The following is a 23,410-nucleotide window of genomic DNA, read 5'->3' on the forward strand; positions in this document are numbered from 1 at the left end:
ATTCCCGACGGCGTTCGGCACGTAGCTCGTTTTTGTTTTGAATCTCAGTGAGTAATTGGCGCTTTTGGAAACAAAAGAATACCTATCAGCCCTATGCTACAAGAAAAGGCAAACGTTTTTGCCGCGCGTTTCGATATTCTCGATTTCAATTGTTCTGCAAGCTGGATCAGTCGTTTTAAAGTTCGACATATCATTGTGGCGGGAAAAATTGTCGACGAATCTTCGTCTGTTGATCAAAGTTCAAGAACAAACTGGCCGAATCTACGAGGACAGTTTTCTGATGATCAGATATTTAATGCTAATGAAACTGGACTGTTTTACAAATTAATGCCGGACAAAAAATTTAAAGGTGAGAATTGTAGTGGAGACAAATTATCGAAAGATAGAATAACTGTCGTGGTAGCAGCTAACATGAGTGGCACAAAAAAAAGAGATTTCTCATTATTGGAAAGTCACAAAAACCCAGATGGTTTAAAGGGGTCAAAACATTACCTGTCGAGTATGCTAACAATCGTAAAGCTTGGATGACATTAGAGATTTTTGAAAAATGGCTTCGAGATTGGGATCGTGATCTGGTGAAGAAGAAGAAAAAGATTTTATTGCTGCTTGATAACACTGTGCGACAGTGATTTTATACTTTTATGGAGACCTAGTGCAACTTGTAGGTATAGTAAAACTAAGAAAAATGCTATAGGAGAAATACGCCCCAAAATCTCGTTTTATGGCCATAAAACCGTTTTTCAGTAGGTTGATGTGAAGAATCACTCCTAACTTCGCCAATTTCCATCCGATTTCGAATTTGTTTTTTTAGTTCAAAAGAACAAAAACAAGCCTTTTTGACAGTGTGTTGACAATTTTTCTGAAATGACAACTGACAAGACTGTAGGCGGAAGTATTTGGAATTTTTTTATTTTTTCTCTATTTTTTCAACTTTGACATAATTTTTACGATATTATCCGATATTGAGGATTTTTTTTAGTACCCTACAATTTAATTTTGCGTCGAATGAGCTATATTTGACTGTAATTGAATTAAAATTAATGGAGTTGTGTGAGTTTTAAGATTTTATTTTATTTTTTTTTTTTTTCTAATTTGGTATGTAGGTATAAAAAAAATAAATAAATAATTGGCGCGTACACTTCGGTTAGGTGTTTGGCCGAGCTCCTCCTCCTATGTGTGGTGTGCGTCTTGATGTTGTTCCACAAATGGAGGGACCTACAGTTTCAAGCCGACTCCGAACGGCAGATATTTTTATGAGGAGATTTTTCATGGCAGGAATACACTCGGAGGTTTGCCATTGCCTGCCGAGGGGCGACCGCTATTAGAAAAATGTTTTTATAAATTTTGCTTTCACCGAGATTCGAACCAACGACCTCTCTGTGAATTCCGAATGGTAATCACGCTCCAACCCATTCGGCTACGGCGGCCGCCTGTGTAGGAATAACTTACGCTAAATGGGAGTAAGGACGTGTTTTGATGCGTTATTATAGATACGTAATATTTATTGGAGTATATATGTACTGTACTGCATGCAACAGAATCGGTTAAAACTTACGAAAATATCTGATATATTATCACACATTTTTTTTTTTCAATAGAAATATGAAAAAGCTCCCTAGTGTACCAAAGTTCTCACTGTACAATGATTAACAAAAGAAGTTTGTTATTATAATTTAACCTTATTAAAACGTCAAAGTTTTATTGTTCGTTTCATTGAAATTCAAGAGATATAAATCAAAACGTTGCCAGAAAAGTCGAATTTCTTTATATTCTCCGATGATGTGGCATCATCAGCCTTATCATAAACCAGATGATTGTTATTTTTATAAAACGGACGTAAACGGTTATCATTATAAAGCTCGAAAGCACATAAAGTATGCTGATGTTGCAACTGTTAAGAACCCCGTAGTCTTGGACGATATGATTGACTCAACTGCAGGTCATGAACTGAAGGAAGTTCAACTCATTGCTGATGATGATCAAACTGATAACAATAAACCTGATGATGAAGAGTAGTTTCCGTCTGGTTCTAAGTCTTCAGAATGACACATTGTATCAAATTCAGATTTTCAGTATCTTCCTCGTGATTTACTTCTATCGGGAAGACAATCTGAAACGCTCGCTTCTCGATTTAAACAATGGAATTTAGTTGATGACGACTTCAGATGAATGATGATGATCGAATTTCTTACAGAGAAGTATTCAAAACTGATGAAGAGAATGACAAATGTACCGTACCATACTAAGCTCCAAAGGGCCGTTTCCAATGCATTTTTAAGTTTGGAACCAGTTCCGTTGTGTACTGCACCGTACCGCACCGTACCATACCGTACAGTGCTGCACTGCACAATACTCCAATAAATATTATGTGTTTATAATGAAACTTGTTATCATTTTCATGCTTCGATGCCTACATACCAAATTAGTAAAAAAATAAAATAAAATAAAATCTTAAAACTCACACAACTCTATTAATTTTAATTCAATTACAGTCAAATATAGCTCATTCGACGCAGAATTAAATTGACTATAACAGTAGTGTACTAAAAAAAATCCTCAATATCGGATAATATCGTAAAAATTATGTCAAAGTTAAAAAAATAGAGAAAAAATAAAAAAATTCCAAACACTTCCGCCTACAGTCTTGTCAGTTGTCATTTCAGAAAAATTGTCAACACACTGTCAAAAATGCTTGTTTTTGTTCTTTTGAACTAAAAAACAAATTCGAAATCGGATGGAAATTGGCGAAGTTAGGAGTGATTCTTCACATCAACCTACTGAAAAACGGTTTTATGGCCATAAAACGAGATTTTGGGGGTGTATTGGAAATATCTCCTATACCATTTTGTTTAGTTTTTCTATAGCCACAAGTTGTGCTAGGTCTCCATAAAAGTATGTTAAATTTTTTTGTCACACAGTGTAATTGTCCGGCACATCCGGCAAATGTTACTGAGTTAAAGTCTACTTGCTTTCCTTCCGCCGAATACCCCATCAGTACTACAGCCAATGGATCAGGGAATAATACGAGCACTCAAAACGAATTTTAGAAAAAACCTTGTGCTCAAAATGACAACAACCCTTCTAAAAAAATAACGATGCTAGATGCAATTCTGATGGTTAATGATGCCTGGAATAAAACGTCACAAAGTACCATTCACAACTGTTTGAGACATGCAGGATTCATTGAAAGACACGACGGTTTACCTAATCACATATCAGAACATGAATTTGATGAAGAAGATGATGTCCCTTTATCTTTGCGATTACGAAATCTAAATTCAGATTCTTTAGCAGCACCAGCAATGTGGAAAGATTATGTTGACATCGATAGCGCTCTCCTCACATCCGAAGAACCCACCGATGACAATATGTAACAGAACATTAATGCTAAGGCACAACTTGAAAGTGACGGCGAAGAGGAAGTCGAGAAAGAACCATTACCTACCGCAAAACAGGCATTAAAAGCTGCAGAATTATTATCCCGATTTATTAACAGCAATATTGAAAACAATAATTTGACCATAGCGATGTCTTCTATACACAATAGTATTAGAGACTATTTTTACAATAAAATGAAAAACCAAATGCAGACAAAAATTACAGATTATATTCATTAAAAAATACACTTGTATGTGTATAATGTGTACGTAATGAACGTGCAATTTTGATTTCATTAGTTACATGCTATGTTTTTCTATTAAAATACATACATACATATTTGCGCAAAAATGGTTTTTTTTCACAAAATGCTTTGTATGACGTCCGCTTATTATAACGTGTTTGTCGATTCCCTTCGATGTCATTATAAACGGATTCCACTGTATTTACAACGCTCTTCCAGAACTATAATAAAGAATGTACATGCCAATTATTCATAGCTACATATATGCATTTCGCTGTATTGGAAAGTTTTTGAAAATAAAGTTCCGACATTCAATACAATTGCTTTGATATAGAAATACAAACTCTAGACTAAAATTTGGAACTCGTTAGCATTCAACTTGACTTATGCCACTTGCAGTGTTTAGTAAATGACTATTAAAAAGTACTCGCATTACACAATTAATTCACCTCTGTCTTGTAATTTCAAAGCACAGCGCAGCAACAACTCCATCCGCAAATGGGCAAACATGGATTGCGTGCTACAAGCGAGTTAACTTTAATAGCACTTAAAACAGCCACTAAATTCTAGTTGTGGCGCGTAAATCAAATGTGCGAAATTTCGCATTCCAAGCGATTCCATTTGCAAATGCTGAGTATTGGCTGTGCGACAGAGAGTGCCATTAATGGAATTCGTTCACGTTTTCTGCCGCGCGCTAGTCATTTGCTTCGCTGCCTTCGAAATTTACAACTGATTTGCAAGAAAAAGATTTATGGCGATTTGCGTAATTACTTATACACCACTACCTACTTTGTGTATGCTTGCACACACATAAATACTACACACACACACGAGTGGTGCAATGTGAATGCGGTGGCGCATACGGCAGCAACAACTTGCAACAGTTTACACAATTTTGTAATTTATTGAGTTGCAACCGAAATCGAAACGAATATAATTAAATGGTGGCATGTGAGCCAAAGAAGCTGAAATAAAAAAAAAAACAATTTGCTAAAATAAAAAAATCGAGAAAAATAATTCTTAGTCAAAAAAAAAAAAAGGTTAAGTAACACATTATTGTTGTTGCTCCAACAATGTAACGCTATTGCGTGTCGCGTCTGATAAGTATCGAGCTGCTGCATTCTTGGCTCCATCGAACCACTTCCTTTGTCCATGGGATCACCAGAAATTCAGCTATTGCAGTGCTTCAAAACTCTCAGGAGCGTTGCACGTGAAATAATTACCAAATTCCAACACTGATGATGGAAAAAACAACTACAACTATTAGTGTTACTTACTTTTGTAAATATTAACAGTTATAAATATTATAATTCACACATTCGCTTTTTGTATCAACACTTATGAGCAGCATAAGCAACATACTTGTTGTTGTAGCTGTTGTAGTCAACAATTCATCTTCTGCTCGTTATTGTGTTAATTTTCCCCCTCGATTTTGTTCATTGATTTGCCGGCGCGATTTCAATTCCACTTTGACGCCAACTTTGCATAATTAATTTCATTTGCACATGCAACCAATTTCTTGAGCCAGCCTCCAACAGGCAAAGTGTTAATGCAGCTGCACATGCGCAAAACGCTTCACCATGCCTTTTTCACCCACCAAAGTCCAACATACTGAGCTTTCAGTCAAATCGTATTGCTAATGCTTTTGCCTACTGCTTTGTTGTTAATGTTGTTGTTGATTGCCAACCGACAACAGTCGGGTTTTTGTTTATGGCTTGTTGTTGGTTCAAGATGTCGTGCCTGTGATTTGTTTTGAGAAATGTTGGCAATTTTTCTCTTTCGATTCACTTCAAATTTAAATAAATTAAACAAATTTGTGCTTTGATTAATTTGTAGTTGCTGTTGTGACTTAATGATGGAGTGTTCATGTGCGTGCGATTTGTTCGCATATCGAATTGCATTAAGTGTTTGCACGACTGTTGATGTTGGTGTTGATGTGAAACGATTTTTCAACATACTGTATGTACATACTTATACACATACATATGCTTTACAAAATAAGTACAAGAAGAATACCAATGATTTTAGCTATAAAGCGTCGGCCTTTCAAAATTGGCACCAGTAGTGAAAAACTCTTAGACGCTTGCTTTTTTGTGCCAACTTTGATATTTGTCAAGTAGGCAGATGTAAAATTTCGCACGATAGAACAACGCGTTAAAATTATTGAATCTTATTATGAAAGTGGTCGGTCTCTAAGAACAACATATCACAAAATTCGTGATTTTTTGGTGAAAATAATCATCCGAATGAATCGACAATTCTTAGGTTGGTTCAGAAATTTCAAGAAACTAGTTCAGCCGAGGATAGGAAAAGGACTGGCAGACCAAAAGCTGGACGTTCTTTTGAGAAGATTGTTGCTGTAGCGCAAAGTGTTGCTGAACAATTTTCATGAATCGATAACTCGAAGTTCTCAACAATTAGGCAGTTATGAATCGACACTTTGGCGGATTCTATTTGCTGACGTGCTCATGGAGGATATTTAAATCAAGCCATTTTTCACATATACTTATAAAGGGTGTTTTTTTAGAGGTTAGGTTTTCAAGATGAAATAAAACGTATATAATTTAATGTTATGGCCAAGAATTTAGCTTTATTATAAAGATAAGGGTTTGTCATTATGTTTTAAAAATAATTTCGGGCAAGGGGCCGCCGCGGCTGGCTCGAATAAATTCCCGCCGAGAGGCCCAATTTTCGACCACTTTTTGCAGCAATTGGGGCCGTATGTCAGCAATAACGCGCCGAATATTATCTTCCAAAACGTCAATCGTCTCGGGCTTATCTGCGTAGACAAGCGACTTCACATAGCCCCACAAGAAATAGTCCAGCGGTGTTATATCGCACGATCTTGGAGGCCACGCCACAGGTCCACGGCGCGAGATAATGCGCTCACCAAAAGTTTCCTTCAATAAATCGATTGTTGCGTTGGCTGTATGGCATGTAGCGCCGTCTTGTTGGAACCAAAGGTCGTCCACATCAACATCGTCCAATTCAGGCACGAAAAAGTCATTAATCAAGGCTCTATAGCGCTCTCCATTGACTGTAACATTATGGCCGGCTTCATTTTTAAAGAAATATGGACCAATGATTCCCTCTGCCCATAGAGCCCACCAAACAGTGACTTTTTGAGGATGTAACGGCGTCTCAGCAATGGCTTGTGGATTATGTTCACTCCAAATGCGACAATTTTGCTTATTGACATACCCATTAAACCAAAAGTGAGCTTCATCGCTGAACAAAATTTTCTTGTGAAAATCGGGAGCGGTGGCCATCTCGTTTGGGTAATAAATTTGCACGATTTGCAAACGTTGTTCAGGTGTAAGTCTATTCATTATGAAATGGCAAACCAAACTGAGCATAAATCAAGTGACAGCTGTCAAAAAGACCATCTACGAAAAAAGTAGTGCCAACTTGAAAACCTAACCTCTAAAAAAAACACCCTTTATTTATTAAGATTCGTATTTTGAATAAAATTGGTGACTCTAAAGAATCTAAATTCTTACATATTTTAAATACCCTTTTCATATATTTGAAAACACCTTTATTAGCAATAATAAATTTACTTTCCGATTTATTCTGGAACATTACTTTATTCAAATAACCGAAATCTACATTAAAGTTCTTATAATTGGAATAAGCGTTTCTTAAACAAGCTTTTTGATGGAAATAAGGGCTACTGAAAGGTGCGCTTGTTTTGGTGTCTATCCATCAAGTGTTCGGTTACCGCACTCGCATTTCATCAGGTAGCAGCAGCGGCGTAAAGTTTGCCTCACGCCATAAAGTCGATTCCATATTCCCCCATTCACTTACTTATATAATTAGAGATTCAGGAACGTTTTCAAACGGTGTCCAGATTTTCTGTGAAAAAACTACGAGCCTAAAAAGATTATCTATAGCAGTTGCTCTTGCGTAGATAATAGCAAACCTAATAAAAAACGATCTGTTGTTCGGAGGTGACGTAAAACTGTAGGTCTCTCCATTTCTTATATTCCCTCTCTCTAAGCGGCGACGTTTGTCTCAGTTCTGTCATTATTACTTTGCAAATACTTTTCGCTCCATCCCAAACTCTTTTATCAGTTAACACACGAGTATAGCCGGTCATATTATCAGGACTTGGAATAGTGCGCATATCCTGTTGCGCGTATTTTCAAGCGCGACAGTTGCATGATTTTGAATTTTAAAAAATTTCTAATATCGTGCGTGCGCTTTAAAACTTTTTGCATTTTTCTCCTATTTTTTACGACTGCGTTAATTTGCACCAACTTACACGAATTTATTACAAGTTAAAGTGGTCTAACATTGCAGTTAATATATATAAATATATACGAGAGGACTAACAAAAAAAAGTTCGATAAATTGAATTGAAAAAAATTAATTATAATATTTTTTTTTTACTTTATATTTAATCTTCATTATTTTTTATTTTCTCCACATAATCACCATTGATTTCAATTTTGTTTATTCTGTATATCCACTGTTGAAAGCAACCCTCAAAATCGTGTTTTTGCAGCTTCTTAAGTTCAGCATTTATTTTCCATTCATTGCTACCAAATACTTTTCTTCTCAAATGTTTAGAAATAACCAGAAAATTCACGGCACCAGAACCAGAGAATATTGCGATGGACGAATTTTTTCAATGCCAAAAACCGCAATAAAGTGGCTTATCATTTCAGCACTGCGAACTGGCGCATTGTCGTCGTGTAAGAAGTACCAATGCAGTTCCTCGGTTTTCCTATTTTCAAGTAAATTTTAGAACCTTTTTGGTATGCAGTTTTCAGTACATCAGTACATGTGAGTTACTGTCTGAGAAGAAGCTAACGGAATAGCAGCAACTATTTTTGATCTGGTGAAGTAAATCGAGATCATCACTTTTGTTGCTGACATTTGCTGCCTGACTTTCACAGGTGGGTTTGCTCTTTTGAGGCTACATACCATGTACTGCTGTTTAGTTGTCGGGCCATAGTTAAAAACCAAGCTTCATCACTTATTATTGGGTATGGGAATAAGTTTCTGTCCTTTGTAAACAATTAAATATTATTTGAAGTATGCGCCATTGGAAGCTACAACTTTACTCCATCTTTCAGGCAGCATACTTTCCTCTGACGAAAAGTTCGAGTTCTTTTGACTTGATCCATTCATTGAAACAGTTTGCGATGCTCTCGCTGTGAAGTGAACAAACAGCTCTCTAATAAGGGCTGACTGCATTGATCGGAACAGATGGTAATGCGAATGTGCAATGTCTGGGGAATACGGCGGGTGGGGCAAGATTTCTCAATTTATTCCCTCTAAATATTTCTGGACCGATTTAGCAACGTGTGGCCTGGCGTTGTCATGCAGCAAAATCAGTTTGTCATGTCTACCGTCCTGTTCCGGCCGCTTTTCTTAGAGAGCTCCATTCAAACGCATTAGCTGCAGTCGGTAACGATCGCTAGGGATGGTTTCAGATGGTTTAAGGAGTTGATAATAGATTACACCCTTCTGATCCCCCACCAGATGCACAACATAACCTTTGAAGCATGAATATTTTTTTCGCTGTGGGTAGCCCTGGTTCACCTGGCAGGCTCCGACATTTTCGACGCTTAGGGTTATCATAATAGATCCATTTTTCATCGGCAGTGACGATGCCATGCAGAAAACCTTTTCTTTTCTGCCGTTCAAAAAGAATCTCCCACGTCACCAAACATCTCTCGATATCCCTCTCCTGCAATTGATGTGGCACCCAGTTACCTGCTTTCTGGACCATCCCACCGCGTGCCAACGTTTATCTGTTTAGGTTGATCTGTCAACATTCAACTCTTTAAACATATCATCAAGGTTTTATAAATCACGTTGAAATTGCCACTTTGAAAGCGTCGAAACCACACTTTACAAGTTGCATTTGATGGAGCGTGATTACCGTAAAGATTGATCAATATACGACACGTTTCAACTGCACTTTTCTTTAAAAGGTAAAAATGAAGAATGGCTTTCCGCAAATGTTGTTTTTTCGGGCCGAACGTAGATATTTTGGCGTCAGATGAAGATCTTTACGCTTCGAGTACTTGAAGTTAAAAAATCGTTAAAAAAGAGGCTTTATGTTTTTCGCTTGATTTGCTTGCTTATTTTAACATTTATTTAAAAAAATGAACCATATGTTTATGTTTATAAGAAAACTGCTTCTCGCATAAAAAATGTTTGAGAGTTAATGAAATTTGATAAAGTACTAAAAATCCAGTGGCTAGATTTTCTCATTGATTAATCAGAATTTTCAGCAGAGAATTACAGAGTTACCATTCTGCACACTGGAACTATGTGTTTGGTAAGGAGAAAACGTACTTTTTCCACTTAATCCACCGAATCTATGAAGAGCAAGAACAATCTTTAAATAAAGTTGGATTGAACTTAAAAAATGCTTGTCTTTCCCGTGGCCCACTATTTATGGCTTGCTTTAGACTTGATAAATAAATAAAATAAATAATTGTCACTTACACATTTTTTGGGTGTTTGGTCGAGCTGCTGCTCTTTTTTGTAAAGCGGATAACCGCTTCATCACATAGTCCTTAGCGTCTTATTTTTTTTAAGTGAAGTAGGTACGCAAGTTTTTTATTATATACGTCTCAGATAGTGCCTCATTCCTTTTGGACTAACAGCCGATACCCAGATCACATTAACTAAGCTCCTCGAAAACTAAGCATAAGCAAATTACTATATTTCTTTTGACACGCAGATTCCCTTCATTATCCGGCAAAAGGATATATATTTTAATTGTGCTCACCTAACTGTTAAATGTAGCATATAAAGGAATCGACAAATACTCCATAGCTATACCAGAATGCTAAAAATGATAGGAGAACTCGATTTATCTTTGTTTCATTTGCACCAAACTTTAGTACAATAATTTTGCTTCATTTATAACAGAGATATCACGTTTCTTTCCTTTTTTCAAAATCAACGTTATATGGCGGGTAGGCGTGGCTACAAACCGATTCTACTCATTTTCAATACCAATATTCTTGCACAAGGCCTTTGAAATATATTAATCTTGAGCGATTGATCTGCGATGAAAAGGCTCCTCACAAAAATATCTGCCATTCGGAGTCGTCTTAAAACTGTAGGTACGTTTGTGGGGAAATATCCAGCCACATACCACGAATAACTCGAACTTTTAGTGTCTTTTGTGGGGAGGCAAAAAAAATCGCCCATTGCTTCTAGACCCAAATTGGGGGACATCAGAATTCGTTTTAGAGGTATGGTTCCTGCGGTAAAGTTTCTTATTTTGATCCCTAGACTATGATTTGCACAGAGCAATGAGCGATTTTTAAATCGACCCGCCCTAATACATATATAGACATAATATAATCGTGCGCATGGGCGGAAGAACAGGTATAGCTAAATTGACTCCCCTCATAATGCTTAGCATTTTGGTTTATGCTTATATACAGTTCGGAGCGAAGAAGCGAATTTTCCAGAATTTTTTCTGAGAAAAATTTTCACTTTATTGATCTAAAAATATGTACACATATTTTGTTATCTTTTAACTGTATTTTAAGACTTAATATTGGTGTAAATCTTTATTTGGAAAGGAGCTACAGCTGATCTCCGGGAGCTTCTCTCGAAAAAGATGTTTTGCGGTGACCACTATGTCTCTGAACTGGATCCTTTGAAAGGATTTCGTTAAAGTAATGTTAAATCTAGTAATTAATCGAAGGAATAAGCATAATAAATTTTTTTGACAAAATGGCGGTTTCTCAAAAAGAAAAAACAAATCGTTTTTGGTTAAAATTTGGGCCTTAAATTGTTTATAATACAAAATATTTATCGGTGAGAAAAAATCTTCGATTAATTACTACAAAATATATTTAAAAATCTGGTGTTAAAATTTGAGACTAATCGACTTAGCCGTTTTCGAGTAATGTTGGTCACCGACTTTGAAAACACCATTTTGAGCAAAACGCGTTTAAAGTTTGAAAAACACTTTCAAGCACTCTGAAACCTTTTCCAAATTTGCGTGTAACTTCAAAAACATTCAACGGAACGATATTAAATTTCATGTATGCATTCTTAAACATATGTAGATTAAGAAAATAAACTAAAAAATCGATATTTTGAAAATTCTAACTGTATATAACCCTATCTGTTTCTATCTCGATTCCTAAATGTCACTACATATAACCGTTACAAGTACACTGTTTCCACCCACTTACTCGAAAGATTTATTAAATAACCCACTAATTAAATGAACGTTTTAATGCCGCATTACTTTTAACTAATCACTTGTCACCTCCATTTTATTACATATTCAATAATTTTGCTGCCGATTTGCTATGGGCAATGGACTTTTATCATAACTAATGATTTGCATTTAATCATACGGTCGGAACACACACTGGCACAATATACTTATACGTATTACAAATAAAATAATAATAAAGATGCAGGAAGGTGCGCCTGAGAATATATTTAAATTTCTTTACAAGTTTTTGGCGCCTGGGCGCAAACAATGGCACAAAGATTGGACAAAAATATTTTCCACATGCTCACCGCTACGGTGTGGTTTGCGGGTTGGCATGTGCCACTATGAAGTGTCAACAAAATAAACAACAGCTGTATGTATGTAATTGTGTAGAATATTCTCTTTCAGAAATTTGCATTTTTATTCACTTCGCCGCGTCTATTTATTAATTTATTGTTGCCACATTGAAAAATTAGTGCTAATAAGAATTGTTCATGGCTTTTCGCTGTTTAATTGGCTCATAGTTTATTGCGGCCATGCGTTGATGTTTTTATGTTAATGTTGAGTTTAGCAGAACTTGAACGCAAAGCTGAAGTAGCGGCATTCAACACCTTACAAAATTTATAGCCATTTCGTATAAAATATTGTCGCGATATACATATGCAAAGATTTATATATATATATACCAACACATATGTACATTAGGAATTTATTTACATCCATATCAGCTTACAAACACGTGATATGAAAGTTATTTGATACCGTCACAGTTTAATTGGCTATGAAAATATTGCGTTTAAATATATGCAAATTGTTTGTGCAAAAGTTTTCAACAAGTTGACGGTTTTATAATAACTACTCCTAGTTATACACGTAAACAAAGTTCTCCCAACCGCCGGCTCCGTTGGTTAGGTCATGTCGTCCGGATGGATTCAAACGATCAGGTCCGCTCTGAAAGTATTCGATGCGGTAGCATAGGAAGGATGAGTGTAGCTTTAAGTTTATCAATAGTAGCAATATAAGTGAACCTTCATCTGCAAAGAAACTTCATTTGTTAATGTCCTTAGAGAAGAGAAAGGACTATAGTATAAGAAGTCATAAAAGGGTTGATAATATCATAAACTGACTGATGTCAATTGAAGAATCAATGTTGGATTATAGACACTTTTTTAGGACATTGGTCATTTTCTTAAAGGCAGGGAGAAAAACCTGGGCCAGCACATTAGAGAGGTAAATCTAAAGAAATACGACCTCTAAGCATGTGACTGTTTGCCAATCAACCGGGCAAATCCAAAAAGATTTCAAATCATAACCTTACTATAACAGACTTGTGCGCTGTTTTTAACAAGATTTTTGCTTTTGACAATACATCTTATACAACGAAACAGGCCATAAATCCAATGATTCGTAGCTTGGTGTTATCCATACTCAAGACAAACACATAAATCAACCGAAAGATATCCTTAGGAGGTGTCCTCTATCATTTCTGTGGCCGTTGGTTTTCAACGATTTCCTAAACATGCTAAATAACCTAGAGTTAAACACACAAGGTTATGTGGATAATATACAAGGTCAGCGAAACATGAGAAAGCAATATAGAACCTTATGCAAAGAGTCATGCGCAACATCCAAACGTGGTACCATTTGCCCGGAAAAGGAAAATATTGGTAAGAGAACCGCCTCTAATGCATACAAGAATCGGTTTTTATAAGGGACTGACAAGTCTTGGTGTGGTTATCCACGACTGTTGCAAAACCAATAGTCTCCTACGCTTCCTTAGCATGATGGCCCATAATTAAGCAAATAACTCCAAGAACTAAATTAAGTAAATTGCTAATATTGATGTGCGTCGGTAAAAATGGGGTAATCTCTTGTAAGAATTCCACTCTTCACTATCCTGATATAGAAGAAAGGTGCCTTAGAAGCATTAAGACTTAACGATATTTCTGACTAATGGATCGCAAACTGCACAGAAGATATGGGAATCGCAGTGAAATTCATAAAGAACACCGCAATGAAAATGCGTGATGCAATAACTTCTGCGTTAAAGGTTTATAGGGATTTTAAGATATCTAGTCTAGATAGGGCACTCTGATACACAACTTTAAATTATCGATAGTAATGCCCAGTTATCCAACAGTATTTCAAGCGGGAATGCATGACATGGAAATTTGTGGCAGATGGTGCCTCCCAAGCGATAAATATCGCGGTTCATCTGCAATTTGTCAGAGAGCCAGGGAGCCTTATTTGTTCTGTAGGTTCTCATAATAATATCCAAACTCGTTGCTTAACTATACTCAATACCCTGGACTAGGCACTGGGATAAGAAGATCATGACCGCAACAGGTAGGTTGCTTAGGCGTTACACTAAAGCTTCATGATTGCTCGCTTACCAAAGCTCATATAGCAAATTCATCAATTCTTTATCACTGACTGGAGAGGTGGTAAATTCGTACAGCACTGGATGGAAAGTCCAGACAAAGGCAAGCAAAAAAGGTTATTCTTCTCTCAAGTAGGGTCCTTTAGAAAATTTTTGGAAAGTTAAGATTGACCAACTCTCGCTGAATGTTATTCGGGACGTGTAGTCTTCGCTGTTATTGGGTTAGAGAATAAGTTCATAGCGTTTTTATATTTTCCTTTTTTTATTACGATTTGTTTGCTGTTTGGCAAAAGGAAATATTTATTTGAAAGAAATCTTTTTGCTCTACAAAGCTGTGTTAATTGTATTTTTGAATTATTTAATTTCTTATTAGTTTTGAGGCTTAGAAATGTAAAATAACCAGGAGGTGAAAACCAACATTTTCGACGCCTGCTCTTCTTTGCTTTTCATCAAGGTCAAAACGCTGACGAAGCAGTCCGGGACATTTGCGCCGTGTATGGAAAGAGAACCAAGCCAGTCGTGAAGTGGTGGAAAAAATTAACTGCGATCATCAAACGATTCTAAATTACCTTCATTCAATGGGATTTACCGAAAAATTTGGAGCCTGCATGCCTCACGAGCTCAACGAAAAGAACAAAGAAAGTCACCTTCAAATTACTTCTCAGCATCTCGCCCGCTTTCGGGCAACACGCGGTCGTAAACAGCGCTTTTTGTACCGAATCACAAATGGAGGGACCTACAGTTTTAAACCAACTCCGAACGGCAGATATTTTTATAAGGAGATTTTTCATGGCAGAAATACACTCGGAGGTTTGCCATTGTCTGCCGAGAGGCGACCGCTATCAGAACATTTTTTTCTTAATTTTGGTGTTTTACCGAAATTCGAACCGACGTTCTCTCTGTGAATTGCTAATGGTAGTCACGCACCAACCCATTTGGCTACGACGGCCGAATCGTCACGGGAGATGAGAAATGGCGCCTATACATCAATATGAACCAATGAAAGGAGTGGATGGCTCCAGGAGATATGCCAAAGCCGAGAATCAAGCCGAATCTTCATCCCGCGAAGATCATGATAAGTGTTTGGTGGGACTGGGAGGGCATGTTGCAGTGGGAAATGCTAGAAAGGAATACCACGGTCAACAAGGAGCTCTACATTACCCACCTACACCACATGAATAAGGCTATACTCCTTCACGAAACGCCAGGCCCATGTTGCACAAGTCGTCAAAGCCGCACTCCAAAAGCTCGAATAGGAGGCCCTTCAGCATCCGCTTTATTCTCCGGACCCTGCACCGACCAATTACCACCTTTTTCACTCCCTGTCAAACTATATGAAGGGCCTTGCCTTCGATATCAAAGAGGTCCTTAAAAACTGGCTCAACAACTTCTTGGCACCAGACCAGGAGATATTTTGTGGGAAGACATCAACAAATTGGTCGAGCGGGGAAAGGTGAGAGGTTGTAAACAGCAACTGTGAATATATAATTGATTAATTAAAATTAGAGGTTGTAAACAGCAACTGCGAATATATAATTGAATAATTTATTGATAGATATGATTATTGTTTTTTGTTTAAAAAAATCTTCGGTAAAAACGTTACGAAATTATTGCCCAAACCAATATTTGAGAGAACTAGGGTTAGCAGAAACCATCATTTGCTGTTTTTCCGGACTGAACGCTTAACGCTGAAATGCCAGAGCAACTCCTCTATAAAGACGCAGCTCTCCCAAGAGGAAGCTTCCAATTATAAGCTCGCGGTCCAGTACAATATACCCCCTTGATGATCGCAGTGCACTATTCGACACTAATAATAGTAATAATAATCATTTGATATTTCATGTCTAGAGTGGGCATCAAATATATCAAGTTAGTACAACTAATTTTTCAATTGTTTGTCTGTTCATCGAACTATGTATTTAAACACCATCCTTTTTAATTTATCCAGTGCATGTACGTACTCTGCAGGAAATGTACTGCATGCAAACTGGCATCCTAACTATCGTTGTCACAGCGTTGTAAACGTCAACGACGCCGCACGACTGCTTCCATAACGTCACTGACAATTAATTAATTCTTTCCGAACGTGCTGTATTGACAAAGGCGAAGCATTCCGAATTCATACTTACATGGCAAGCGATTATACAGATATTGGCACATACCACGTACTTGTATACATATCTACATATGCAACTAACCGCATATGTGCATAAGTATACCAACTCTTATCTCGTTGCCTCGCTGTCGACGTTTTTTCCTTATAGTTTCTTTCCATTGCCAAATTGCTGGCAAGCTGGCGACGTAACTTTTTTCGTTTGAGACCACTTTTGGTGACTTTGCTTGGCAATGTGTCGACAACAATTCGAGCAACAAAAATAGAAGCAACAATATGCGCTCGCTTATGTTGTTCCACGGTGGCGGCATATTTCAGCTCTCAACATTTGCCAATTGTCTTGTTGCCGCGCTGCCGGTTGTATTGGTGTAGTACTGATGTTGCTACTTCCATTGTTGTTTTGACCATCGCTCGTCTTGCGCTGCATAAGGAAAAGGCCAATGTGGTTGTTATTATTGTCGGCATTGTTTAATTGCATTTACGGTGCCATATTAGTGTGCGCACAGCACTTAGCTGTCAGCACCAATTGCCTGTTCACCAACTACTACTTAGCTGCCGGCTGCCATCGGGACGGCAATGTGTTTAGTTGGTTTGCTGCTGTTGTAGCGATAATTGTGCTCTGATTGCGCCTTTGTGCCTACCTCTATGAGTTGCACTTGTGCATGCACATACAAATATATGTTTTTATCTGTTTTTTGGCGGCATTTGTTCTTGCCGCTATGGATTTTGTGTCTGCTTTTGCGATATTTGACAACTGAATAGGGTTCACAACTTTTTCATTTTTTTCATTCATTGGCAAATTATTGAGCATTGACAGCAAATTTAATTGTTGCAAGCATTTACTATGAAGCATTATTCACAGCCTAGTGTTCGGATATGTATTATAGTAGCAACGTGAGAATGTTGTTCGGATAATTTATGCATAAATGCATCAAGTGAAAAGGCATTCCAGGGTATGTAAATGGGCATTTTATTTAAGTACATTATTTTTGGCGATGTGGGCGTACATGCATTTGGATGTAAAATATTTCACTTAATCATTATGTACACTCTGCACGGCTGTTTACAAATATTTTAAAAATCGAAATACTGAGTTAAATAACTAGTATCTACAGACCACTGGACCTAGATTTTGCGATGCCAAGATTTTTTCCATTCGATAATTGCGTCCCATTATTCATAACAGCTCTTTTTTGTTCTAGTACTTTTTTCTATTAGGAAGAAATCGTCAAAAGCCTACTTGGCCAGTTGGACGTCGGTGTGGTGTTTTTTACCCCAACTAAATCTTCCGCTCGCCTGAATGGTTGCTCCTCCCGAAATCTTGCTTTTACTCAAATCTACGGTCTATGTCATGTCAATACTGGTAACTGTCCAGTGTTTCCGCTGCGATAGCTTTTCGCCGTTTTCTGAAGCTTTCTGCGCCAGTCAGTTAATGTTATCTGAAGTCCGCTTTTTGGGTCGAATACTCGCTGTGTGGTTCTAGTATGTAAGAATTAAGCTGCATTTATAAATAGTGCTGCCGTAGCTATAACGCATAGCCGAAACAATAACCATAGCCGCAACAAACCCGCATTCGTCGATTAGTCATGCCGTAACCGTAAGCACCTGATATTGAAGTAGAATTAATGACAACACTTGCATTTTACCATAAAGTCAGGGATAATTTTCCACCAAGTCTATTAATTTTTCGTCGATTAACAAATATGAAAAGCACAACAAGCAGGAGAGATTTTCCGTTGGATTTAAACACTATTTAAGCTGTTTAAGCGGGTAAGAAATTTCCACTACTAATTGAAAATTGTATCTTCTCAACAGCAATGGGAGTAAGTAAAACTGAGTACATATTTAAAAAGTATTTTGTAATCTACGGATAAACCACTTCATGAGTTCCCTGCACCATCCGTACGCCGTCGTACTACAGACACATCAAATAAATAATCAAATTTTCTAATTCTGAGTTCGCTTCTTAAGTCTTTTGTTGTGCCACCCACAGGCTCCTATAAAACAAAGAACTAGAGAACGACCGAATTACGGATTCGGTCAAAAAAGAGACGAACATTTCTTTAAATTTTGGGGCACAAAAATTGTTTTTGTAACATTTGAGTGCTGGTATCAAAGCGAAAACTTTATTTTAACTGCTTTTAGATATCATCTCCTGCTCCATCAAGTGTGACTAGTGTGCAATTGTTTAATGCTGCAAGTTTCCATTATAAGTCTAGGCGGTGCCACCAGCTAGATGAAAAAAACCGATGAGCTAAAGTTATTACAATTTATTACTAAAGGATGGATTTCTCATTCGTTGTACTCCACAGAGCGTCGGATGCTGATGGTGTTCGGCCAGAATATCTATGTGATGTGAGTCATGTTTCACTTCCGTATCACAATACTGATTTCGCATATGAGCTGAATATTCGCAGTTTAGAGCGCCTGGAGATTTGCGAACTCGTCCACACTGGATGCATTCGCCCGAACACCGCCCTTGCTTTATTTAGTTTACAGTTGCGATCTTCATGACATCCATACATATATGTATGTATATGTATAATTGTACATAAAGCCAATGGAATGAATCTCAAAACTGAAACATTTTTAGAAGTGGAAAATTGTTGTTTGAAAAAAAGTGAGAGCTAAGAATTTTTATGGCGCGATTTGAAATCGTTTAATGCAGAAAATTTTCAAAATTTCTTCTTACACCTTTTTTGGGTATTTAGCCAAGTCTCTCTCCAACTCGTGGTGCGCACCTTGATGTTGCTCCTCAAATGGTGAGACCTACAGTTTTATGCCGCTTTCAGATGGCAATGGTTTTTATGATAAAGTGTCTAACAACTATTAGAAGGCCCAAGCAGCTAGTGTGCTCTTTTTTTGTTTTTAAGTTAGAGCAATATTTTATATTATTCTAATAAATAATAATAATAATAATAATAATAATAATAACTATTAGTTTAACAAATTAGTTTCATAAAATAGCCGGTTTATTATATACTAGACACCATAAACATCAATACAATAAAATTCGAAAATTCTATCTCTGAAGTGATAATCTAGGTGGGCTGCAAAACACGCTTTCGCAGCTATCATTTGATTAAAACCCCATTTTTCACGCATGAATTTTTTTAGGTCTGGAAATAGATGGAAGTCGCTAGGTGCTAAATCTGGTGAATACGGTGTATGCTTCAACAATTCGAACTTTAATTCATATATGTTAGCCACTGTCAACATGCTTTTATGACGCGGTGCAATGTCCTGATGGAAAATAATTTGTTTTTTGTTTTGCAAAAAGAGTCTTTCGTCACGATTTCTTCCCTTCAGTTGGTTTAAAAATTACAATAATTTTCAGAATTTATTATTTTACCAGTTTGAAACTAAACCATAAACAAAATTCCTTGCGAACTTCTTCTGGGCCGATTGCTGGACTCGAACTCGTTTCGAAGCCGAAGAACTAGGTTCACACCACTCTTTAGCCTCCTGTTTTGATTTAAGATCATAGTGATAGACCCAAGTCTCACCCATAGTGATGAATCGATGCACAAAATCTACTTTATACCCTCGAAAAAGCTCCAAATGTTGCTGAGAAAGTCGCATTCGAATGTGTTTTGGTGCCATTGTTAGCGAATGCGACACCGATTGTGCACACAGCTTTCTGAAACCCAAGACTTCAGTCATTGCTTACCCTACCCAATGAAATGCTTAGGATTTCTACTAAATCTACTTCAGTTACTCGAGGAGTTTCTAATACCATATCTGATATTTTTTCTACGATTTCTGGTGTTGTTGCTGTTTTTGGCGGCTTTGATGTGGATTGACTTCAAGGCTTGTACAACCACGTTTAAATACAGCTACCCATGTTTCTACTGCGCTAATTGATGGCGAAAAGTTCTTATACACTTTAAACATTCGTCTATTCATTTCCGTTGCTTTTAGATCTTCCAAAAATTCAAAAATAAAAACTCAGTCACTACCCAATACTGGATTTTTTCCATTGCAGAAAATACTGTGACATGTCGATACTAAATGGCTTGTAAGCAAAGAATGAATTGACAGATTGAATGAAACTTCACATGAAGAGTGCACCAATATTAGAAATTGTAGGATAGTAGCAACGAATTGCAAATCTTATGGAACAAACTAGTGCGTTTACTTAATTTTAATTTATTGTATTTTATTTTTATTTTATTTTATTTTATTTTATTTTATTTTATCTTATTTTATTTTATTTTATTTTATTTTATTTTATTTTATTTTCTTTTATTTGAGCTTAATCCATCTCGGCTATTGCCGGAGATTACACATCCCGGATACAATTTTCAAGGGATTGTGATCTGGTGGAGCGTAGTCCAAGTTCTACGCCCATGCGATTACTATTGCTTAAATTTTTAAAAATCTACGAACTATTGCACATGTGTCCAGTATGGTCGACTTCTGCATGTCTTCTAAGAGGTGTTGGCAGTCATACTTCTTCAAGTTTTTTATTAAATGCTTAGGCACTAATCCAGTGGACGATATAATTATTGGGATTATATTCACTTCCCTCGCTTTGTACATTCGTTTCAGTTCTATGGCCAAAGCTCCATACTTCGATATTTTGGTGGAATATGTGCTTTGGATGTTGCGGTTAAGGAACACCGCTATATCGATTCCTTCGATTGTTTTATTTGTCTTGTCGAACAAGATGATGTCAGGTTTGTTGGCAGCTGCGGTTTGATCTATAGAAATAAATCTGTCCCAGTACAGTTTAAAATTTGCGTTTTCCAATATTGCCTTTGGTTCATATTTAAAATGCAATATTTCTTCTTGTAAGAGACCGTGTTTTATCGCAAGTTGTTGGTGGAGGATCTTTGCTATATTGTTATCTCTCATGACATATTCAAGGGGGGCAAGTACGCTGCATCCAGCAATTACATGGTCGATTGTTTCGCCTTCTCCATCAGACTTAGCGGGGTAAAGCCGTTATCTGCCATAGCGATAGCTTTAAATAGATGGGGCTCGCTGCTTAGAGTTTATTTTATTTTATTTTATTTTATTTTATTTTATTTTATCTTAGTTTAATTTATTTAATTTTTTTATTTAGTACTTTTTATTAGTATAAAATAGTCGTTTAGTAGATATGGATTATGAACGATGACTGCATTGCTGTTGGGTTAGGCGGCTTATGCTGCTGATGAAATTCATCAGATTTTTAATACAAATGTATTGTGCCAATGATGTTTTCGGTGTAGACAGGAAAAAAGATTTTGGAAACAAAAATTGCATAGTCCCTTTCTTCATCTTCAATTTAGTAATAATATACAAGCAAAATAAAATGGAATACCCCAAACTGCGCATTATTATACAAAAGTCATAAAATCTGCACCTTTGATAGAGGGCCAACAACTACCTTTCAATCCAATAGCCATTCGCGCTAATTCATTATCGTTTTTAAAATGTGCGCAAGTGGCTGGTATTTATCCATCTTCGAATATGAGAATGAGCGCCCATACACGCATTTATACATATTTGCATTTACGAGTATTTTGCGTATAACTCCCGCTGTGTATCATCAAATTAAGTTGGCATGTCGAAAGCATACGAATGAGATGCTCCAAAGCACTGCAAAATACATATTGTTATTGCATGCAACACATACCATGCGGCGCGGTGCAGTTGCATGGCTGCAAGCAAACAAATAACAATTTTATTAATTTTCATCATTCGACATTTAATGCAGACGAAAGATGCTTAAGGCCTTAAAAATCTCTAAAAAAAAGGATTATTACTTAACTGAAGAAAACAGCATTCTCCACAACTAAGTTGAAAAACCGCATGCATACATAAGTTAGTCGAAACACGGTAAGAGCTACAGCGAGAAGGTGTAGTAGCTGCGTGGGCTGTCGGCATAAATTGGCAATATCTGTGGCGGATTGGCACATCCTCACCGCAGCCAATACCACAGCCTCTGCTTAATTAAGGCGCTTTAAATGGTAAACAAGTCTCAAAGCGACATAGCCGCCTTGAGCGTCAGCTGCCGGCAGCATTGATGCCAGGGACGAGAATATTTTTTGGCAGCATGGTAACCAAAAACGAAAAAGCTAAGAAACATATATTGGAAAAAAATGTATGAAATTAAAAATGCGCCAAAAAGGGTTTTTGCCGATTTTTATGATGAGAGTGCAAATGCATGTCTGTTGAGGCACTACAACACCGTCTACCATTTTCTTGCCACTTATTTCTACATTTGTCTGCGTGCAGGTGCTGTTTCGGCAATTCGTTGATGCTAAAAAATATTTCCGCAGATAAAATAATCATAAAAAATACCTAAAAATGTTATTTTTGACAAAAAGAAATGGCCTCATCGACACAAACCCATTAGCATAAGAGCTGGAATCAGCATTCACGTGGGACATCCTTTGAGGTAGTTATTGCAGCGCTCGTTTTCATTTATTCTGATTGAATTTTCTTAATGATTTCGTTTTTTTATTTTTTTGCTTCAACTCAATATCATTAAAATTGTGCCTTTGTTTCTTCTTTTTTCAAATTTTGAATGCTGGCATCATTATCGGCACAAAGGTGTTCGGTTGCATATTTATAGACACAATGCGTTGACGGCTTTTAAGATGTATACTCTTGGCCATTAATTTTGATTTTTTTTACTGCAAAATTATAAAATTCCAATTAAAGCAGGTATCCACATTTTACTACATGCATTTGGGATTTTCGACTGGCCACTTAGTTCGTATAGTTGAGTCGCCAATCAGGCCACGTATTTAAATTAACAGCTATGCGCTCACGTTTTAACCTCTGACCCTCAGCGACCGCGGCAGCATCTGTTAACGCTTTTATTTACCGGCATTGCGCTTTTAGCTGAGCTCTCTGTTAATCCACCCCCCTCCCTCCCCTCCGCTGCTCCACAGTCTATATACTTTTAATTGCTCCGCTGATATGTTGCTAGCCACTTTTGGTAATCACCGTTAAACGTTTTTAAATTGATGCTCCTTTGGTTTGCGATATACCGGGAGAATGAGTCGAAATTATTAAGCAGCTGTGAAATAAATGTTTATGCACAGGACTCGGTCATAAAGTGTCAAAAACGTGATTTTAGTTAAGTGCACA

This window comes from Anastrepha ludens, chromosome 4 (assembly GCF_028408465.1).
Source record: "Anastrepha ludens isolate Willacy chromosome 4, idAnaLude1.1, whole genome shotgun sequence".
NCBI lineage: Eukaryota > Metazoa > Arthropoda > Insecta > Diptera > Tephritidae > Anastrepha > Anastrepha ludens.